Source organism: Kogia breviceps, chromosome 6 (genome assembly GCF_026419965.1).
Source record: "Kogia breviceps isolate mKogBre1 chromosome 6, mKogBre1 haplotype 1, whole genome shotgun sequence".
In the NCBI taxonomy this organism is placed as follows: Eukaryota; Metazoa; Chordata; class Mammalia; order Artiodactyla; family Physeteridae; genus Kogia; species Kogia breviceps.
Window position 1 is genome coordinate 120058520 of NC_081315.1, and position 23592 is coordinate 120082111.

Below are 23592 nucleotides of genomic sequence, written 5' to 3' on the forward strand. Positions count from 1 at the left end.
GAAAGAAACAAGAATATTAGGGAAATGTAACGGTATACATCACCAAATTGGGCTGATGCCTACTTCCAGATCCAAATAGCAGCTGCGAAGTCTCTAGTGACAGCAATCTGGAGCCCCAGTTGGGAAAGGTTCCGGGCCGTGCATCCACCCCACAGGTGAGACTTCAGATTGGAGTTCTGGGGGCTTCCATTTATAATTCCAGGCTGCAAATTGATATCATCAGTTTGCGTGCAAAAATGCAGCTCTGGATTCACTTTTAAAAATGCTGTTGATTTCACCATGTGAGTCACAAGATTTTCCAGACCCTGGGGGACTGGCCAGGTCCCCAGGGCTCAAGAAATTCCAAGACCCACTCCCTTTCTTATCATAAGGCTGCTTGACCTGCTAGCAGCAGTTGTTAGGTATGCAAGCAGGGGCGGCGCAGTCCAGCCAGGGTCACAGGTCTGGCAGAGGCCTGATTCTGCCTCCGAAGCCTGAATAAGACTACTTTATTAATTTTCCCAACAGGTTCAGAGTCAGAAATTTAAAGTGAGGACAGGTGGCACAGTTATGTATTTTTCCCATCATTGCTCAGCTGTGTAAAAGTTGGATTTAACTAAAGTTGTGATTTTGACATGCAAATATTAAAAACAAGGGAGTCAAAGGTGTATGTGGATGGTGATTATCATGATTGACCATGGAAATTAAGCTGGTTAAAAAGAAGAGACAGGACCTCGAAGGGGGTGAGGGTCCATGGAAAGGTGATAGGATCAGTGGATTAGAAGTCCCAGTGGAATGTTAGGATTGTTGAATTTGGGAAACTCAAAAGGGACAAGATGTGTGGTAGTGGACAGAGTGGAATACATGAATTTGAAAGTATGGAAGAATAAATTTGGTCATAACAAAGTGTAGGCTGTATGACCTTGGGAACGAATACCTAAAGTTGGGTTAAGGACAAGATCTTTGAAGAAACGATTTCAAGGAACTGAGAACCGCTCATCACTATATAGTTGAATTCTCCAAGAGTAGGGGTGGTTTGGAGAGAACAGTAATGATCCAGGAATTAAATGCCCTGGGAGTTGGCAGTTGACAGCAACAATGAGGGGCAGTGGGTGATGACATGAAATTCAAAGCTGTGGGGAGGAAGGGTGTGCAGCTTAAACAGGGAAGGAAAAAGCAAGGTCCAAAGTGGCAATAAAGCACAGGAGGCTGCTTATCCAGAACTGGTGGTTCAGGGGTGCTAGGTACCTAAGCTGCCCCTTGAGAGATTTTTCAAGGTGATTGAAAAATGTAAAGCGTTATGAAATGTAATGTATTGCCTTTTTTTTTTTTTCTTTTCCTGCCGCTCTGCTCAGCAGGCATGTGGGATCTTAGTTCCCCAACCAGGGATCGAACCCTTGCCCCCTTCAGTGGAAGTGCAAAGGCTTAACCACTAGACCACCAGGGAAGTCCTGTATTGCCATTGTTAACATATGAAAAAGTAGTGATTATTATTGCAAACTCTTTTAGCAAAATTTTTGTATAAATAACCAGGGGAATTCCCTCTCTCTGGCAAGCCCCTAAAGTAATAAATAGATTTTTTTTTTTAAGTCAGAGAATGAAAGTTCAGAACTTCAAGACACAAGATATCCAGTAGGGTTTTTTCTGCAAAGGCTCTCTCTTTCCTGCATAACAAAATTATCAGATAGTACCACCCCTGATAGTTTAGACCTGCAGTAATGAGGTTTCTCTCCTTTATGGTTGAACTGCTTCAGAAGTCTAAGGAGAGATTTGAAACCTCCTCCTCTATTTAAGGGGATGGGGTAAGGGGGAGACCAAAAGAGATTTGTACCCCATCAAGCACTCTGGACAGGATCTGGTCTTCTTTGATGTGATACTCCTCCTCCTTGTGTATCTAAAGTGAGGAACAGCAATGACCAACTGTAACTTCTCCAGTCTCGCTGGGGACACAGGAACATGAGTTTCCTTTTTTCTCTTACTCGGATGTTTCAGATAGCAAGCATGCAACAATGCCTATGACATAATGCAGGAAATAAAGAGTAGAGATTATTTCCTACTGTGTTTATACTTTTATTATAAGAGAGGCCTCTGAGTTTAACTTTTTTTTTCTTAACTAGGAAGTTCTCCTAAATCAGAAGTGGATTGAAATCTAAAAAACACGGATTTTGGGTAAGTTTTCATGTGAAACTTTTGAATTAAATTCTTTTTTCCTAATGATATAGCTATATATAGTCATTGCAGAAAATATGAAAAGAAGAAGAAAATAATCAAAAAATGTTACTTAGAGGCAAAGACTCAATATTTTGGTGTACTTCCTTCTGATGATTTTAAAATTATTTTCTTAAATTGTGGTAAAATGCACATAAAGTTTACTTGTGTAACTATTTTTACGTGTACACATTTAGTGGTATTAACTTACATTCACGTTGTGCTACCATCACTCCCATCCATCCACAGAATTCTTTGCATCTTGCAAAACTGAAACGCTGTACCATTAAACAAACACTTTTCATTCTCCCCTCTACCTGCCCCCTGGCAACCGCCATTCTACTTTCTGTCTCTGAATTTGACAACTCTAGGGACCTCATGTGAGTAGAATCATGCAACATTTGTCCTTTTGTGACTGGCTTATTCACTTAGTACAATGTCCTCAAAGTTCATCCATGTTGTAGCAGTTGTCAGAATTTCCCTTTTAAGGCTGAATAACATTCCATTGTGTGTATATACCACATTTTGCTTATCCATTTATGTTAATGGACACGTAGGTTGCTTCCATCTCTTTTTGGCTATTGTGAATAGTGCTGTTATGAATATAGTGTACAGATACCTCTTCAAGCCCCTGCTTTCAATTATTTTGTGTATGTACTCGGAAGTGGAATTGCTGGATCATATGATTATTCTATTTTTAATTTTTTGAGGAACCACCATACTGTTTTCCATAGCAGCTACACCATTTTATATTCCCACCAACAGTGTGCTAGGGTTCCAGCTTCTCCACATCATGGCCAAAACTTTTTCTGTTCCTTTTTTATTTTTTTCAAAGTAGCCATCCTAGTGGGTGTAAGGTGATATCTCATTGTGATTTTAATTGTCATTTCCTTAATGGTTAGTAATGTTGAGCTTCTTTTCATATGCTTATTGGCCATTTGTATATCTTCTTTGGAGAAACGTTCAAGTCCTTTGTTTTTTAGTTGGGTTTTTTGTGTTTTTGTTGTTTGGTGGTAGGAATTCTTTATATATTCTGGATATTAACTCCTTATCAGCTATATGATTTGCAAATATTTTCCCCATTCCATGGGTTTCCTTTTCACTCTCTTCATTATGTCCTTTGATGCACAGAAGTTTTTTAATTTTGATGTAGTCCAATTTATCTAAAAGTGGGATACCTCCAACTTTATTCTTCTTTTTAAAGATTGTTTTGATTATTTCGGGTCCCTTGAGATTTTATATGAATTTTAGGGTGGATTTTTGCTATTTCTGGAAAAAACATCATTGGTCCTCAGTGACTTTTTAAAATATAATTGCTATCATACTGTATGAACTATTTTATATTCTGCTTTTTCTTAACATTATAATATAGTTATCCCATTAAAAAATAAACATTAGTTCTTTTTATTGAAACACTTCATAAACATACTGTACAGTGACTACATAAAGGAGAATATTAAATGGAAGTATAACTGAAAGATTAGAAAACAGTTATGCCTCAAATTTTGTGACATCCGTATACTTTTCAATACTATAATAATAAAAGTGAGAAAAATTTGATTTGAGACATGTCAGAGTATTAGGAGGCAATATTTATACTGTGAGTAGGAAGGAATGACGACCAATTGTATTAGCTTAAAAGACTGTTAAAATATATATTTATATTACTTTTGACCAAATACAACTTTGGAATTCATTTATTTACTCAGCAAACATTACTGAGTCTCTGTAGTTTTTGAAGCCCTGGAAACCTAGATATACGTTATATGTGGTCTTCACCCTCAGGGAAAGGGAATAAATACTAAAATTTCATGAAAGTCTAGTATGTGTCATGAGCCATGTGAGATCTTAGTTCCCCACCCAGGGATGGAACACACACCCCATGCAGTGGAAGCGTGGAGCCTTAACCACTGGACTGCCAGGGAGTTCCCTCACTTTCTTTTTTAATCTTTGCATTAAACCTATGGGGAAGCAGTGTTAGCCCCATTTAGAGATGAGGAAAATAATGTTCATTTCATAAAAGCTGACCAAAAAAATAAAATAATTTGGGAATTGCCTGCCGGTCCAGTAGTTAGGACTCCACGCTTTCACTGCTGAGGGCCTGGGTTTGATCACTGGTCAGGGGATAAGATCCCCCACAAGCTGCACAGTGCAGCCAAAAAAAATAAAATAAAATAATTTAACAGCAAGGTCCTACTATATAGCACAGGGAACTAACTATATTCAATATCCTGTGATAAACCATAACAAAAAGAATATTTTAAAAAGTCTATATATGTATAACTGAGTCACCTTGCTGTACAGCAGAGATTGGTACAACATTGTAAATCAATTGTACTACAATTTAAAAAATTAAACATTAAAAAGGAAAAGAAAAGCTGAGCTACCTGTTGAAAGTGACACAGAGAATGAGTGGTGGAACTAGAATACAAGCTCAGGGCTGTCTGTGTCCACAGCTCATGCCTTTTTCACTCTCCCAGGTTGCCTTTCAGCGATTATGACCTAGCACAGGAGACAGGAGTATATACAGCTAACTGTAACATGAACAAAAAACTGTGATAGCAATTAATTCTGCTAGATAAGAGTCAAGAAAGGCTTTAGAGGGATGGCATTATAATCTAAGACTTGAAAACGGAGGATTTCATTAAAGATGGGGAGAGCAGCATTCATTCATTCATTCATTCATTCACTTATCTGTTCATAAACCTGCACTGAGCTTCTCCTGTGTGTTAGTTACACAGCTAGCTCCAGTTGTGTGCTGGAGATTCAAAAGAGAACCAGTGAGACACTGGCCACTCTCAGGAGTCACAGTCTCTTGGGAGACAGTTAAGTAACTGATGTATGACAGAGCCTGAGACCAAGGTCTGCCACAGAGTCAAAAACAAAGTGCTGGGGGATGCTATTCCAGGATACTAAGGGCAGGTGCTCAATGGCAGAAACTATGCTGCACTGTATGTAGTGCTGAGCATGGCAGGTTGGACTCTCCATGCCAAGATCAGAGGATTGGACTTCATCCTATAGGCAACAACAAGCCAACAGACATTTTTAAGTAGAGAAGCGACACGGTTCTGTTGTTAAGAAGCTATCTGGGGGCTTCCCTGGTGGCGCAGTGGTTGAGAATCCGCCTGCCGATGCAGGGGACACGGGTTCGTGCCCTGGTCCGGGAAGATCCCACATGCCGCGGAGCAACTAAGCCCGTGAGCCATGGCCGCTAGGCCTGCGCGTCCGGAGCCTGTGCTCCGCAATGGGAGAGGCCACAACAGTGAGAGGCCCGCATACCGCAAAAAAAAAAAAAAAAAAAAAAGAAGCTATCTGGCAGTCCGTGAAGAGTAGAATGTGGAAATGGGGGAAGAGACAGGTAGCAGGAAAACCAGTATAGAGGCTAACAGTCTGAACTGGAGAGGACCCAGTACAGGCAGCAACAGGAGAGACAGAGAGCGTGGAGACCACATTTATGAGAAGTTGGCAGACCTCATCGACTGTAGGATGTGTAGTGAGAATAAGGTAGGAGTCAAGACAACAGTGTGAACAGAGGATTCAGATGATGTGTATGTTCAGAACCACTGCATTATTTGAAAGTGAAGGACCTATGGAGCATTTCATAAACAGATAATACTCTTTTGAATTATCAGTATTTCTTTCATTTATTTAGTCATTCTAAAATACTCTAATAGTTTAATAGATTTTTTTTTCTCTCAAGCAGTTTAAACATGCCCTGCAGTGCTATTTACACTGTTAATTTGGTTAGCAAACTCTTGCTCTATAGTACAAGTGTGATTTTTATTGTTGTTGTATTAAAACATCATAGAGATAAAACAATGGATTAATTTTTTTTCTATAATGAAATTCAATAAGATTAATGGATTTTTACTGAAATGCAGTTAAGATTATTGGTTAGGTAAATATGTCACTATTTTAATGTTTCAAAAAAGTTTTCCATTTTCTCACATCATTACTCAGTCTTGTAATTTATTAGTATCTTTTTTGTTCTGTGGAGTGCCATATTTGTTTTCATTAATAAGTAAAAATATACATCTAGTTAAAAGTTATCTCATGTGCCTGTGCTGTTATGTGCCACCAGAAGAGGGCGGCAGTGAGGCGTTAGAAAGAATAAATTTACAGGCTCTCCAATTGCTGAAAGACAGTTAAGATCATGATGTGAACGACGAAAACATTTCTCCGGGCAGACATCCTAATTAACTGACTCATTTTCTGAGCCAGAGACTATGACATAAACATTGTAACAGAATTTTCAGAAAATCTGATGATGAGCTTATAATGCAATAGGGTAATAAATTTGTGGAAATTTCTATTAAGATTGGTGAGGATCGACACTAAGAGATACTCTGAAAATTTTACATCAGTTTGCAAGGAGGAGATTGGAGGGTGAATTAAAAGTAAGCATGTTGTTTCTTGTCATTTCAACAGTGTAGGCAGAGAATGTAATAGTTTATAGAGACAATAAAAGGCATTATCTTCTTTGAACATTATAGATATTCCTGAAATAAAAAGAAACATTTCAAACTTATCAAACATGCAGTAAGCAATGCATAGGACAAATTGACTAAGAGAGTTTTCCCAGACTTATCTGGTGTCTTCTTTTATAAATATTTAACCACCACAAATTTTTTTTATTGAAGTATAGTTGATTTACAATGTGTAAATGTTGTGTTCCGATGTACAGCAAAGTGATTCAGTTATACATTTATATACCTTTTAAAAAATATATTATTTTCCATTATTTCCATTCCATATCTATTCCATCAATATCCTGCTTATCACAGGATATTGAATATAGTTCCCTGTGCTATACAGTAGGACCTTGTTTTCCTTTTTTTTTTTTTTTTTGATTGTTCATCTTTTATTATTATATAGCTTAGTAGTGGAAGAAATGATTGTGGTCAGTACATGTATGAAAATTATGAAGGTCATGGTTTAGATAGTAGGACCTTGTATTCTATCCATTCTATACATAATAGGTTGCATCTGCCAACCCCCAAACTCCCACTCCATCCCTCCCCCTTGGCAACCACATGTCAACAACAAATATTTCTGAATACCTCTTATGTGCTAGGAATTATTCCAGGTGCTGAATATTCCAGGATATAGAACAGAACAAAACAGGCACATTCCCTGCCCAGTTGGAATGTATATTATAGTGGGGAGGATGGACTTTACACAAAGCCTCACAATTAATTCATTAGTTACAGTTGAGAGAAAAAGTGGAAAACAGTCTACCACAGGGCCCTAAATAAATTAGTTTGGGGTCAACCTCCAAATTGGAAATTCAGTGAAGTTTTAAATAGGACTCAAGAACAACTTGTCTGAAGTTCTTAATACCCATTTATATTATTTATGTCTTTCACAATACATAAAATGCATCAGGTAAAATTTACAGAGTTGTGAAAATAACATTGTAAAAGTGTATTTGGGTAGTTGATATGCAGCAATAAAACACTTTGCCAATTTGAAGTGTTGTAAAATGCCCCGTGCCTCCTTAGACTTCTGTTTTGTTTCTTTGACCTCCATTGTATGCACTTCCCAGTCCTGGGTTGGCTCAGCTCTCTAAGCCAGAGCTGAGAGGGTTCCCCAGCTGACTCTGATGAGATCCATTAAGGTGAACCATAGCTGGGTTCTCAAAGATGCTTATCAATTCTTTTATTCATCCGTAATTGATTGTCTTTCCAATTCTCCACAGCACCTGTTTCAATCCAGGATCTCTCTTTTCAAGCTGAACTCACTCCTGCCAAATTTCCATCTGTTTGACTTAGGTTACCGGGTTATCCATCCATGGTGAACTCTCAGATTTTCTCTAAATCATTAGCCATTCATTTCTCCTTCCATTCTGCCTCAGAAAAACAATGTTCTACCTTGCATCCAAACCTACTCCTTCTATCTTCTTAAACCAACATCTTTTAACCTATTTTTTGATATTTCTCATTATTCATAGTCTCTTTCTTTCATCTCTCTTTTTAAAAAATTTTGCCTTCTGACATCTCCTTAGCCTATGCACATGTTCAAATCTAATGATTCTTATGAAATATTCATTTCCCTTGAGACTATATTCTTTTTCCTTCCCTTAACAGCAGTGCTTCTCAGAATAGTTCTGTTAAATTTCCTTGTTTAACACTCATCCATCAACTCTCTGGTCTGTCTTCTTCTGAAACGTCTATTTACAAGATCAGTGAGAACGCACCCAGTCTAGTTGCCTCTTCCTAGTTGCTATCCTGGGGCTTCCTGTAGAACTTGTTGCACAGTATCATGTCTCTACACTCCTGCTTCTCACATTTCCAGCTGCTTTTTCTGCAGGCCACTGTTTGACTATTTGGCTCCTGGATAGAGGCATTCTCTAGAAGTCCATGTCTTCTTCATGTCCAACCTTTGCCTCTAATCTCATGTAATGGCTTCAATTATTGCCCCTGTGTGGATGATTCCCAGATTCATCTCCTGTTCTAATCTCTCTCCTCAGTTTAACTAACATTTCTCACCTCTTGTAGAGAGCACCAGTTCTCTACAAGGTTTCATGGGCACTTCAAGCAGAAATGGCCTGAACTCATCATCTCTCAGTGGTGTCCGGGCACCCTGGACTACCTGCTGGTTTCTGTTATATCTGCAAGATCCTGCTGCATCTTTGCTCTTGCTGTGTCCCCATCTCATGCCGTCTGTCTGCAATGCAGCTCTTCACACCATTTCCCTTGTTTCCTATACCCTGCCACTCGCCCATTTTTCCCACTTGTTGGTGTCTCTGTCCTTCAGTGTTTGGCTCATGTTTGGACTTCTGAATAAACAATAACTGAACTAAATCTCCTCTCCCCCATCGTTTACCCATTCTTTGCTTAGAATTCAACTATATCTGATCACACTCAGTCTTGTATTTGAGATACACATTTGTGTTTGCTGTCTCTATTAAACCCTGAGTCCTAAAAGTACTGGGACTATGTCTCTATCCCCTGCAGACCCTGGCACTTAGCAGAAATCATGGAAATTTTGCTTAGTTTGCATTGTTGGAAGAAAAGTACCACAGATCTTAATTTTTAAGAATTGTTACTTTTGAAGAGCATGGAATTTGTAATATGCAGGCTACAAACTTGGGAGAATGTAGAAAGTATAAAAACAAATTTATAATGAATGAAGTTGACATTTTTACCTTTGTCCTATTTTAGACAGACTTTTAGGGAATTTTACTCTGCAAGAGGCTTGTTTAAGGGTGATGAAATTCTTGGAAATTAAGATTGTTTCAGGGTCTGGGGTTTTATTTTACTCTCCTTAGAGTTAATAAGTTAGCATGCTACTGTTCCATGGATGCTGGCAGAAGACATGAGACTCCTGGGTCAAAGGCAAAGGACTTCACTACTCAGCACAACAAGCAGCATGAGCATCATGTTGCCGTCAGTTCTTCACGTCCTCCTAGTCCAAAGGAGTGATACTGAGCGATCCAGGTGGTGGTAGCGGGTTTCTGCTGCAGCCAAGGAACATTGAGCTTGGGGAATCCACTGCTTTTATAGCAGGGCTACTCTTTGGCCCAGAGTAAGACTTTACCTCATCCCTCAAGGTTGAGGCAAATACAAACCCGATAGATAGCCCAGGCAAGGAGAGATTGGTCTGGCATTCTTAACATCCAGCAAGAACTTGCAGACGTGCCCACAGCCCGGGGTGGATTGCCCCTCCCCAAATCGTGTAGTGAGAATAAGGATTGTGGTTATCCTGGCACATCAGAGGGGCTCAATAAATACTTGTTGAATCAAATTAACTGATTAATGAGAAGAAAGGGAACCACTAAGGAACTGAAAAAAGGCAAAGAGTCCCCTGTTTAGGATGACCATCCCCTGAGAAAACAGTTCTAGATTTCAGATCTGATTAGGAGAAAAAAATCAGAGGGCTAATGAGAATAAGCTATTGTAGGCCACCTGGTTTCATAACAAATAAAATTTCTAAACACCTTACCTCATGGCAAGTGAGTCTATGACTCATATACAAAATAACTGCTAAGTCCAAACAACCTAAGGCAATGTCTGTAGCTTGCTAAGTTAGTATTACGGTAACTATAGTTCTTTACATCTGCAGCCTTTTGCCATATACTGAATTGCATTGCAAGTTTGAAAGAACTTTAGACACGATACTCATTTGGGAACTTTTACCAGACATGATTTTTACTTTTTCAAAATGATAAATTGAACTACAAATCAAAGTAGAGTCTGCTAGTAAATCTGATCAGAATTAAACACTTCCTTAGAAATTTGCAGTTGAACAAATGACATATCTTACCCTCTCAAGATTCTCTTGAAGGAAAGGAGTTAACCTGAAATATCTCATCAGTGTACAGAAGTGAGGTACCTGAGACATTCAAGTTGGCAGTCCAGACTTCGGAGGGGAGTTTATTTTTACATTGATAATTATAATTCCTATTTCCAGAGACCACATTAGCCCTAATGCCTGAAAAACTTAGGCAACCGTCACAAACATTTTGTTGCTGCCTATTTCACCTTTTAGCCACCCCACTCCCCATTTGGGGGTGCTTTCCAGTCTTCGCAAGCTGTTGCTGCAGTGTCACTATTCTCCACCTGCTGCTCTTAAAATTGGAGATTGCTGCCTCCGGGTTTACAGGTGTTTCTGCTTACCTTAGGTAATTTGAACTTCTCAGCAGCCACGAGTTTTTTTCAGACTTTTCAAGGAAGGCCTTGTTTTCAAGATCTGTAATTCCCCTGCTCTCCCCTCTCCGCTCTCAAGGAAAGTCACCCAGGTTCCCCTTATGCAGGGTTAGAGGGCTTTTGAGTAACCCGTTCTTCATTCAGAGCCTTCCACTCAGACTTGTGTCCCCACATAGACCATATGTCTGGGAACCCTTCCATACCTCATGGTGAGTTTTCAGCACTTCTGAGGCGCTTTCCTTTTCTTTTCTCAAGTTATGGAAACTTTCATCATTCTTTTATCTTTGAAAATCTTTGCAGTAGAGATGAGATGATCATCATTTCCTTCACAGGTCATATCCTCCTTATCAACATCCCGTTTTCACACAATTTGCTCTCTTCTTCCCTGACTGCTGAGACTGTCCCATGCAACTCCCCCTCCCTCCCTTCCAGAGTCATTGTTGCTATACCTGATTGGACCAGGGGTGGATAGCTGATACCAGAGGTAACAAGCTGTCTGTTGTGCTAAGATTTTGTCTTTGAACTGAGGGTGCTGAGACTGAGTCAGTTTCTGTTGAGGGCTTGAATCAGGAGGGCATGTAAAACCAGGGTAAGCGGGTCAGATAAGGATGGTCTACAGAGAGGAATAAAGCTGACCTTGTCTGTTCTGTTCACCTCTGCACTCTTACCACCTAGCATGGTGCCTGACATAGTAGGCTTTCAGTAAGTCTTGTTGGAATGAATGAAGCAGACTGTGGAGTGAGAGAGAGAGAGATTATTTTTGCCTCCAACAAATTTCCATGTCCTGATTGTAATCCCTCATGAAGACTATCTTCATTTTCTGTCCTTACGTCCATGAGATATCCCTGTGTCCACCCAATAATTTCCCCTTTATGTTAAAGCTAGTTTGGGTATGTTCTGTTCCTTGCAGCTAAATTAAACCGAAGAATCTCCTAATTCAGTCTTTAAAGTCTTCTTGTCCCCAGGGAACTATGGTTTCTCATGCAAACTAGTTATTTCGGTGGCCTATCCAAAAATTACTGGATTCCAGAAGTGGGCATGCCTCCACTTTGCCCAAGTGAACCTCACCTTTGGGGACAGAAAAGAATAGAACCTTAAATTCAACTGAAAATAAAGAAACTACCTCCCCAAATAAATCTTCTTGATCTTCTAAAAAGGCAAACTCTGAAGAAAAATATGACAGAAACTGCAAATTGAGGATCCTTTAGGAGAGAGGGTTGGACCTTAGGCATTGTTGATTGAACACGACTTTATTTAAAGTCAGTGGAGAGGGTCAGATATGATCAGGACACACTTGCCAACCTAAGCTCCAGGAAGAGGGAGAAGAAGAGCGGGTCACAGCTCTATCCCGGACTTCTGGAATTCTCCTGGAATGCTACTGGACTAACTTGGTGATGCAAGAGACTGCTTCGCAGTTTCTGGTTGTACTCTTGGCTGTTGTACAGCACATTGAGGAAAAAGGTTATTCTTTCCTGCTCCCTGCCTGGGAGGACAAGTATTTGTATTTATATGTTTACCTCAAAGGCAGGGGAGTAGTTAAAAAATACATAGGCAGTCATCATAGGCTTGAAACACAGAAAAATGAAATACTTGGGGGCAGTATGGTGGGTTTTTCAAGAGCATAGATTTGAAGTGAGACAGATTTCCAAAACCAGCTCACTAATTAGCTCTATGTCCTTGGCTAAGCTGCTTAACCTCTTAGAACCTCAGATTTCTCATCTACAAAATGAGAATAAAAGTACTTCATAAATGTGCTGTAAGTATTAAATTAGATACTGTTTATAAGTTCTTAGGCCAGTGGTACCAAGCTAAGGGCTCAGTAAATGGTAGGGATGATTAGGATTATTAGTGCTTTGTAATACAAGTGTTAATGAAAGTGTGTTATTTTTATGTTAACCAGAAGGAAGGGTGCATTTTTTTAAGTTAAGAAACATGACACTAAAACATGTATTTCATAGCTCCTCTTCACTGTTACCTTTTTAACGTAAATCCCTGTGTGTAGACAAATGTAAAAGAAGAGTCCAGGAAATATCTAACAAGGCAGTAGTTATGCAGTAAATAGCCATCAGTTGTGGTTTCAATCAACAGCAGTATAAACTCCCCCAAAAGGAGGCACATGTGAATCCTCCCATGCAGTCTTCTCAAAAGCAGTTGTAAATTGTATGACCTGCAGATGGCGAACTTGGATCGAGTGACTATTAAGCAATTACTACGTAGAAAAGAAAGCAGTGGTTTTTGTTTCGTTGAATGGAGGGCTAAGTAAAGTGGATACATTAGTAAAGGCTGTACAAGCCAAAAACATCCTTTGCCGACACACTGGGTACCTTCTTCCAAGGGGACCATTAATCTGTCTCTCAAAGTGAGTCTACCCTCAATCATATGTGCTGTGAGAGACAAGTCTGCATTTGCTTCTGGTAGAAAGGTTTTGGTTGAGTATTCATGCTGGTTGCTAGTCGCTAGTCACTGATACAAAGAAAAGGAGTATCGAGTAGGGAACATCAATAGATTTCTTGTAAGTCTCTTGGGGGGTACAGAAATGTTACCTTCTCAGAATATCCATATGTAGCACTATTTAATTATCTGTACCCATTGTACATGTCCAAAGAGTCCACATGTTTTGATGTGTTTAAGTAATTATATCCTCCCTTGCTTGATTACGCCACTGTTGAGTATTTGTTCTGTACCCTCCCCAAGGCAATCCTTTAGGGACCAATTACCATCCTTTAGTGACATCATTTCACTGGCTGAAGGAAATTTCTAGAGTACCACACTGGGCATTCAGGATTCCTAAGGGAGCTCTGTAGTACTTTGTATAATCTATGTGCCCTACCTTCTGGAGAAACATTTTTTTTCCTCAAAATTCTACTTTGGAGTTCAGGTTTTACTATCCCAGATCACAACTACATGAGTTTGTGGGAAAATTAGTGTGACTTTCCAAAACTGCTTGTTCCTGCAGTGGCCTGAGATGGTTTTGTTGGTTCTTTCAGTTGTGAAAAAGCTCAGCAACTCACCCAACATGATGGATTGATGACTTTTTGCTGCATTATAAAGCAGGGTCACTGTCCCCAAAGAGCCTCTCAGCTTGTGGGTCAGGTGAAGGGACATCTCTAGGCCTCTGTAGTGCCTCTGCCTTGTCATTTATCATGAGGCTGTAATTATTGTCTACATATCAGCCTCCCCACGACTAGGTACTTCTAGACTCCAGAAACAGTACCATATTCATCTTTTTATCCTTAAACATTTTGTGTCTGGCACATAGTAGGTACTTACAAGAATGTTGAATGAATTAAAAAATAAATATTTGTGCTTGGGTAGAACAAGCAGCCAAGAAGGAGGAAAGGTCAATTTAGGGGGAAAAAAGAGGAAGATAGTCCACCTACCCATGAGGGATTTTACCTATATTAGACAAGTATTATTCCTAAAGAATAGAAAAAGAGGAAAGAGCAGTGGATTGTGTGCAACCTAATCCTTTTATTTTTACTAACCAAACTCTCAAGAGACTGACTTACACATCAGCATCCTGGTTGACTATTGCCAGTGGAGAACACATCTCTCCAGAGATTGCATTGTGTCCCAATTCCATGTATTTCACATCTTCATTCATTTCACAATGCAGGCTACTAACCACTACACGGTCACGGCATCTTCATTCATTTCAAAAGGAAGAAAGTCCCTAGCTCTCAGGATGAGACAATTCTGGTTTTCAGGTAGCTTCTAAAAGCTTCTAAAATGTTGTCGTTAATCTAAGCCATGGTAAATAGAGAAGTTATCAGAAAATTCAGAAATTGGGTCTAAAGGCACCCACTGGTGAAAGACAGAACCTAGAGGATGGGACTGATGAACAGTCAGAAACAGACTCTGAAAGACAGTCCAAATAAGAGGAGCCACATATCACATGTGTTGCCCATGGAATTGACAGTGGGCATCTGACATGGAATAATAGAGATAGTCGAGGATATGAGGACCGTGCACAGTGATGAGGAGTAGCCCTGTTGCATCTGCACATGGTAAGCACTCAACAAATCCTGGTTGAATGAACAGGTCGTTCTGTGGCTCAGCTGCTGCTAAGGGAAGTCATGAACTGCTTTGCTAAAGGCAGGGTTTATTTATAAATAGGAACCAAAGTGACATGCACTGTTAAAAGTGGGTATAAACCAGTGCAGGAAAAGTTAAAGTGAAAAGCACTGATCAGAAACCATTTAGAAGAAAGGAAGGAAGCAGTGTCTGGAAACCTGAAGTGAATGAATCATTACAATGGAGTTTATAGGAATCTCTGAGCTTCCAGACAACCAGTTTAAAAGAGAAACATGCTAGATTGTACTGTTCTCATGAGTCAGTAAGGTGTGTAAATTCATCTGGAAATGCAGACTCATTCTTAGAACTTAATTCTAGAAAGAATTTATTGTGTAGACAGTTAAGAGAAAGAAGAGGATATTTGATAAGTTTTGTGAAAGCTACATATATATTATTCATGGACTAAACTATAAAGATCATCACCACCGACACAGCCTAGGTAAAATGATAGGTGAAAAGAGATGGGGAAAAATCAAATAGGTTACTGTATGAACATACACACTACCATGAAAGCAAGAAAATATAAATATTGACCACAGCCCCCCTTTTTGCAACTATTATGAGGCTAGATTTATAGCTTCCTTAATGCACTCTCAGTAAGGGGAGGAAGCGTAGTAGGAGAGGTTCTACCCCCACTTCTTCCCTATGATCCCTGGATCCATGCGATCTGTCCTTGGGTGAAACACACCATATATTGGTTATTGATTCGGAGCATACACCATTTTCTCTGCGCCAGTACCCCAGCTTCATAAGATGTCCTCCAACTGGCCCTGTGAGTCTTTGTAACAGACTATTTTACTTCTTTCTCTACAAGGCCAGCACCTCCCGGGTTACGGTAAAACCAATGTATCCTGTGGGAATCCTATAGCACTCTTGGCCAGAAGTAATAGTGTATGGTTACTGTGGGCTAAATAAGCTTTCAGTAAGTTCACCGAAAGTTTGCTCATAGAAGCATAACAGGCAAGTAAAATCTATATGCATAACATATTCTAGTGAGAAAAATTGCTACCAAGTCCACGCTGAAAGAGGTTCAGTGTATTCAGTCAACAGGAGGCTAGCCATGCCACCCTGTTCCCCACACTTGGAGCTGTATGGAGGGCTCAGCATGGGTTTCTGCTGCTGGCATTTTTAAGCGTTCAATTGAGGTGGTAGCTGGATCTGCCTTGGTAACAAGTTCTCGTGGTTGAGCCCATGGATAACCTCCATCTCTGTCACCACAGCCACTTTGCTTTTGAACCTACTGAGGAATAGTCGTGTTTCTGGGGAAAAAGGATAGCTGACATTTGCAGTACTGAGCTTCCTGCCCATCTGATTATTGAGTCTCCTCTGTAGTGAGAGCCCTTTGCTGAGCATTCACGTGAGGCACAATATTCTCACAGCATGAACCTGTTTTGAGAGGTGTATACATGTACCTCTACCCTAAACCTCCTTGTCATCCAATCTTGTTCCTTCCAACTTGCTCATCATTGAAACAAACCTTTAGGCTCTATGTATGAATCTTCACTATGATGATCTTTCTTTCTAGGTAAAATATACAATTAGATGTACTTCTCAAAGTTCTGCTTATTGTGAAGATTTATCTTCCTACTTGTCCTTCATGGCCAACAGTGTGGAAAACTCTAATGCTGCCTCAATTTATTTATGGCCATTGCCAGTATATTATGTATAACCATTAGTAAATCAGTCTTGAACTGTTTCTTCCCTGTCCATAAGGTAGTCCCCGATATGTGTGGGTCCAGGAAGAGGTGGCATTACAGCAAGATTAGGGGCCATGAGAGTTGGAGCCATTTGCTCATGAAAGTTTCTTGTGCTTCTAGAACATGGTTGAGGGTGACCTTGTATGTACCATTTCATCTTGATGATGGAGAGCTGCTCTGCCCATCCAAATTTAACAATAGGTCCACCAAACAGCATCTAATTTGGGAGAGACGGCACAGGTCTCATTATCAGTTCATTTCCCATGACCAGATATCTGAATATCTTTAGCAGAACCCAACAGAAAAAAACAGGAGAAGTTTCTTGAGGACATTAGTTATTTGTCAAAGAGGTATGGCTTTGCTGTCAATTCTAGGGGCTGTACTAATTATTGTGTTATTTGGGAATTCCATAGATTCAATGATCTGCTACAGAACGTTGTAAACATTAGATTTCCTGGGTCACAAGAGCTAAGTGGCAAGAGTGGCTTTTTCTTTAAACTGAACTGGCTGAAGAATATTCATTTGCTTTGAGCCTTCCTTAAATATAGAAGCCTCATGGCTTATTCAATAAGTAGGAAGGAGCAACACCAATGTAATATTATTTTGCCTCTCTTATACTAGAATCCCACCAAATGTGTGTGCCTCTTTCTTTGTGGAACTGGATACAAGGTGCAGCAAATTGTCTTTTAGTTTGGAGGGGATACCTCAGTGTACCCCAGATCTCTAGACTCCCAGAAACATCAGTGAATTAATAGCTCTCTGAACTCTCATGGAATTTATCTCTTATCCTCAGTTACATGTGTGTCTTACCAAGGCGTCTTATGTATTTTCTACTTTCTAACCAAATTGTGATAACCAATCCCACCTAATGAAACAGCACAGTGAATCTAGAATCTCTGGTAAATGTACCCATGTTAATCATTTTGACCTAAGGGAGCTATGTTCCTTTTTCCAGCATTTTAGAATTTATTTTCACACACATTCCCCTAGTTTCTGTTGATATCAATATAAGTCAGAAAAAAATCATGCAATTTTTTTTTTTGGTGTGTAAGCCCACTCCTCCAGGTGTAAGTTGGTCAGACTATTTTTCTGCTATTTAGATACCTCAGTTTTAAAAGGTAAGACATTACAGCTTCATGATTTTTTTCCTTTCACTTTCTTCCTCTCTCTTGCTCTCTTTCTTTCTTTTTTTGGAAACCAGAATAAATTGACTTTATTTATTTTATTGTTTAACTTAACATACAGTAAAATTGACCTTTAGTTTGGTCTTTATTTTATAATTTTAACACATATATAGATCTGCATAACCAACATACAGTGGGGATAGATAGGGAAGTACCCTGCATAATGGAAAGTAGGTTCACTAATAGAGTGGGTAAAATGAGATTCAGATAGATGTCTTTAAGCGTTCGATCAGGGGAGGACAGCAGACAGAAATTACAGTTTGAGGTATGAATTCTGATGTGTAAAACAAAAAGCTTTAACAGCAAGCAAGTTACTTAATTTCCTTGAGCCTCATTTTCCTCTTTTGTAAATAGGGATAACCAAAAATTAATGAATGAAACTTAATAGCTAAATACAATTTTAACATCTTTATTGAGATATAATTTACATACTATAAAAGTTACTCATTTAACAGTACAATTAAATTCTTCTTAGTAAATTTACCAAATTATGCAAATATCACCAAAATCCAGTTTTAGAACATTTTAATCACCCAAATAAGATCCCTTATGCTCATTTACGTCTAATCCTTGTTCCTGTCGCCAGCCCTCATCCTACTCCATTAATCCTCTTTCTGTATCTCTTGACTTGCCTTTTCTTAAAATTTCTTATAAATGGAATCACAAAATATGTGGTCTTTTGTGTCTGGCTTCTTTTACTTAGCATGTTTCTGAGGTTCGTTTATGTTGTAGCAAGTTCCTTTTTACTGCTGAATAATATTCTGTTGTATGGGTATGCTACACTTTGTCATTTCATCAGCTAATGGACATTGGGGTTGTTTATTAAAAGTATAGATGAGGGCTTCCCTGGTGGCGCAGTGGTTGAGAATCTGCCTGCCGATGCAGGGGACACGGGTTCGTGCCCCGGTCTGGGAAGATCCCACATGCCGCGGAGTGGCTGGGCCCGTGAGCCATGGCCGCTGAGCCCGCTGAGCCTGCGGGTCCGGAGCCTGTGCTCCTCAAAGGGAGAGGCCACAACAGTGAGAGGCCCGCATACCACACACACACAAAAAAAACAAACAAAAAAATACAGATGATTTAGGAGAGGATGATATCTTTAAAATATTAAGGCTTTGAATCCGTAAATATTATTTGGTTGTTTGTTCTTTTGTTCACCTCAGTAAAAGTTTCTTTCCTCTTATGGCTCAGATTCACCTCTTATTAAATTTACACTTGGCAGTTTATATTTTGGAGATATGAGTGGGCAACAGCTGTGTCTACTATAGTTATCTTTAGTTATCTTTTTTTTCATTGTCTTGGTCGGATATTAATAGAAGTGTTATATCAGCCTCATAAAATGAACTGGAAATGTCTGTTACATTTTTCTGTCTTCTGTAATAATTTAAATATCCCGGAAATCACATAAACCTGAAAGATTTGGTGGAAACTGACTCTGATATCATCTGAACCTGACACCTTTCTTGAAAGTAAGAGAATCTTTTCACTTATTATTAGTCTTTATTATATTCTAGATTTTTGTTCAGTTTTGATAGTAAATCAAAATTATCCTAGAAAATATACACTTTATGCAAATGTTCACATTTTTAGGTGGATTTTTACATATAGTCTCTTATACTTCTAAAGTTTGTACCACGTTTCTTGATCTGAAAATATTCTCTCTTCTTTTTTTCCATTAGATTTTCCTGAAAGCCAACTTATTGGTCTTTTCAAATAAATGCCATTTTGATTTATTTACTACTTTACAAATAATTATTTTAAAACATTTTATGTTTATTCATCCCTCCTGTTTCCCTAAGACTGTTTGTTTCTCCCTTTCTTTAAGATGAAAGCACAGTTTGTACTTCCTTTTTATTATAAAAGATTATCAAGCTATGTATTTTCTTTTGAGTATAGTTTTGGTTTCATCCCTGAAGTTTAAAAATGTATCGGAAAATAAGAGTGAGATGACTTGTAAGTGCTGTTGAAATTTCCAAGTGAGCCAATTATAAATTTAAATGTTTTGTTAATAATTTAGAGCTTTTATGAATTTTGGTCAAATATTTTTTCCTTTTGCTGATTTATGAAGTTTCTTTGGGACCCGCTATATTATCCATTTTATAAATGTTTAGCAGAAACACACATTTAAATATATATATTTGAATAACAGCTGAAGGGTTTGCATTCTTTAAATCATTTTGATTAACAAACCATTTTATGTCATTTTTTATTAAGTACATTCATACTTAGTGCTTTTTTCCTAAGACAATAGTTTTTGAGTAAAATATCATGAACAATTTTAAATATACCCAGTTCTCTACTTCTTTTTCTCCTTTGTTTAAATTAGAAGTGTGGGAGAAAAGTGACGCTAAACAGACACTCAGGAAGAAGTGTAAGAGAGAATAGGAAAATCGCCCAGAAAGAGGTGCCTTAACAGTTTTAAAATGGTACAGACACAGAAGGAGGCACGCCACCTAGGAAAGGTATTTGCTAATGTCTGGATGACTGTAATAAAATCTTTCAGAGTATGTTTTACCTTGGAAATTATTGGAATATAAGAATAAGCAGAGAATTATACTCATTATAAATGAGGCTTTAGTCTGAATTTAGGTATTGCCAGGATTAAAGCAAGGGGTACAGCAAAAAAACTTACCGCAAAGTTTTCTTTGGTGTCTGGAAGTGCCAAAGTTGCCTACAGCAACAGAAATAATTGGTTGCCTGCCTCATGGCTCAGTCACCTCAGAAGAGCAGGCAAATAATTCCTGCCACATAGTAGGTGTACAGCAAATCCGGGCCTATTTTACTCCAAGAGCTGAGTTCTTTCCATTGTTCCAAGAAAACTTTATCTGGCATATGCTTGTGAAGAAAACGGCCAAATGAAATAAGAAACACTATTGTGAATTGTATTTTAACTTGCACACACGTTCAAAAATATTTGAAATTACCTATAAAGAGACATATTCATATGTCTAGAACTACTAAGCCAATGGTAAAGAATGTGGACCAAGTAACAAAGGGTCTGGGTTAGATGGTTTGTACAAAATTATCTAAGTGAAGAACAGCATGGAACTGAGCACAAAATCTGAGTTTCCTGGGAGTAAAGGCGAAAAGGGACAATATGATGAGGTTTAGATTCTCATAGTCTAATAAAAAGAAATATTTCCATTTGGGATGAAAATCAAAGTGTCTCCTGTTTTAATCATAGGAGACTTTACCATGTGGCACTTTAAGTAAAATAACATTAAGCAGTATAATGGATATATTCAATAGCAATTTTTACCAAATAATTATTTTCAAAATTACAATTTATAAACAATTCTTTACAATTTAATTATAATCAAATAAGAAAAAACAAGATCAATTTTATTTATAGTACAATCTAAGCATTAGCAAGGGAATATCATCAGAAGAAGGATGTACTCACTTTTCTTTGTTTTTAACTAAATTTCTGCAATGTTGTACAACTTTTAGTTTGTTATATTTTGTTGAAATTAGATACTGGATTATCTATATGCTGCATAGATAATGCTAGCTAAGTCATCTCTGTCTGCGGAGAAGTGAGCTACTACAAATTACTACATCTAAATGTTTAATGTTATCCTATAAAAATAGGGTAAAGAAAAGAAGACCTGTGGCATCACTGAGTCTCTTTCCTCTGATTATCCAGGGTCAGATTCCCTGGATGAAAGATGTGGTTAGCACTTGATGCTAATCAAAGGACCCAAAATACTTGGATATAGTTCATTTTAATCTTGGTTGAAAACATTGTGGATAGACACTTAGGAAAAAGTGAAATCAACATAACATCTCCTCTTCAAGTACAATCCAGCTTTCAGAGTGGTAACGTGGATTTCGGCCTCCTCGTAATTCTCCTTGATGAAAACAGAAGGATTTCACAGCACAGAAAGCAGTGGTTTATGAGTCTGGGTACAGGGGATGCACAAGAGAACTCTGTTCATCGTCTTCAAAGTGATGCAGCGATGGCATGGCTGCTGCTGTGGCTACATGTAATATAGCCTGTAGCTCTTTAAAGAGGATTAGCTTTAGTGCGCTGGGAGCATTCAATGCTGGATTTCACGTAGAGTAGAATATGCTAATGAAATGTAAATATCTATGGCAAACATGGCATAATATCGAAAAGCCTCAAAACTGAGCTTTGTCTCTTGCACAGTGGGAAACCAAACTTTATCATATCAGAAGAAAAACTAAAAGAGAAACAACCTTTTACTCTTCTGCCTATGCATCTGCTGCTATGAAAAGTGAATTTAAATATATACTCATATTTGAACTAAATTAAGTTGCCATGTCAGTAGAAAAACCAAAGTTCAGTCATTCAAAAACATCCTACTAGATCTGTGTCCAGAGATGAATGTGAAATAATTCATCTTTGTAGAAAAGGATATACATATAATATGAATTTTAAAAAACACTTTAACACTATTTTTTAAACACTCTTTTAGGATTACAGAGGGCTTGCAGAGTGGGTCTTTACCCCATTTCACCTTAAAATTTCTTGCTTGCAGTTTTTTTGCCTGCACAATGTCTTTCTGCTCAATATTGGACAAATGCATCTTTATAATTTTCCATATAGTGTTTTTACTACTTTCATAGGAAGCCAATGTGAGATTTGATTGGTTTCTTAAAACTGCACGCATACTTACTTAATATGAAAATTATTTTCACATATTTAGAATTTCAGACCATATCTGGCATTGGGAAGGTGAATTCATTATAAGGTGTGTGCTTTGCAAACCATGTAACTGTGTGTAGCCTCTTGGAATCTATAGACGTGGTTCCCAAAGACTGAAAGCCCCCTAAAGATTTCATCTCAATTGCTGGGAAATAAAGATCCTGCAAACACATGGAACCAGGTGCCTGTGGCTCGATTTCCTATGCGTGATCTTTCATTAGTTACTAGCATTTCCCTGCACTCAACCGAGTAGCTTAGGTTCCCTTGGTTTTTGTTGGTCGGTGGTGTGTGTGTGTGTGTGTGTGTGTGTGTGTGTGTGTGTGTGTGTTATATCTCCGTTTTGAAGGGTTTGTCTCTGTAGGCTTCGAGGGATGGTAATACATATTCATGAAAGAACACTCTTTCCAGTCCTTGCCACCACTGACAAAGCCTTAGCTGTTTCACACAGCAAGCTGGCTGGGATTGTGTGTGGGGCTGCATGGCCAGATTAGTGCAAACAGCAAGCCCACTCCTCTGCTTGTTAAGGCCTTGCCTTCCTGACAGTTTCCCCAATTGTCGTTTGTGACAAGGCTGTCATTAGGTGATGGCTTCTTTTGGCCATTTTCAGATAAAGATAATTTCATTAACTTCCATTTTATTTGACAACAAGCCGTTTGGGAGAGAAAGGAAGTGCTTCAGTAGTTTATGGATTAGGGTTTTGTCACTTCAAAGGCATCTTTGATCTAAAAATATGTGCTGTACCAAATTCATTATGTCTTTCCTTAAAGAGCTTTTAAATTTATTGATCTTCTCCTCAATTATTCTCCTTTTACTTCCAGTAATGATGTGTGAGATGGTAGTGTTGGGAAAAGCCCAAGGAGGAGGGTGGGGAAAATGCAGCCAACTGGTCACTTCTGAGGCCATTACGAGAACACGAAACAACAGGTGCTTTTGTTTAGTGTCAATTCTCTTCTGAATCTCCATGCAGACAAAGGCCCCTCTGCTGTGTGAAGATCAACATGAAGATATCATACCAATAGAATAAGAGAAAATTATGTCTGGCATTACAGCCTAATGAAGATTTTGAAAACTTCACACTTTGTCTAAAAATTGTGCCCACGGTTGTCTTCATCCTCACTGTTGAGTCCGTGGGTTTT

At 38.6% G+C, this 23592-nt stretch overlaps 1 protein-coding gene across 1 annotated transcript in view; it reads left to right on the top strand.

Moving 5' to 3' along the window:
• Nucleotides 1-23592, top strand: part of ALPK1 (alpha kinase 1) — a 118703-nt gene that overhangs the window by 11501 nt on the left and 83610 nt on the right. The window contains exon 2 of the mRNA XM_059066614.2: nucleotides 2097-2148. The gene's annotated coding sequence lies outside the window, so the exon portion shown is untranslated. The remainder of the gene's footprint in view (nucleotides 1-2096; nucleotides 2149-23592) is intronic.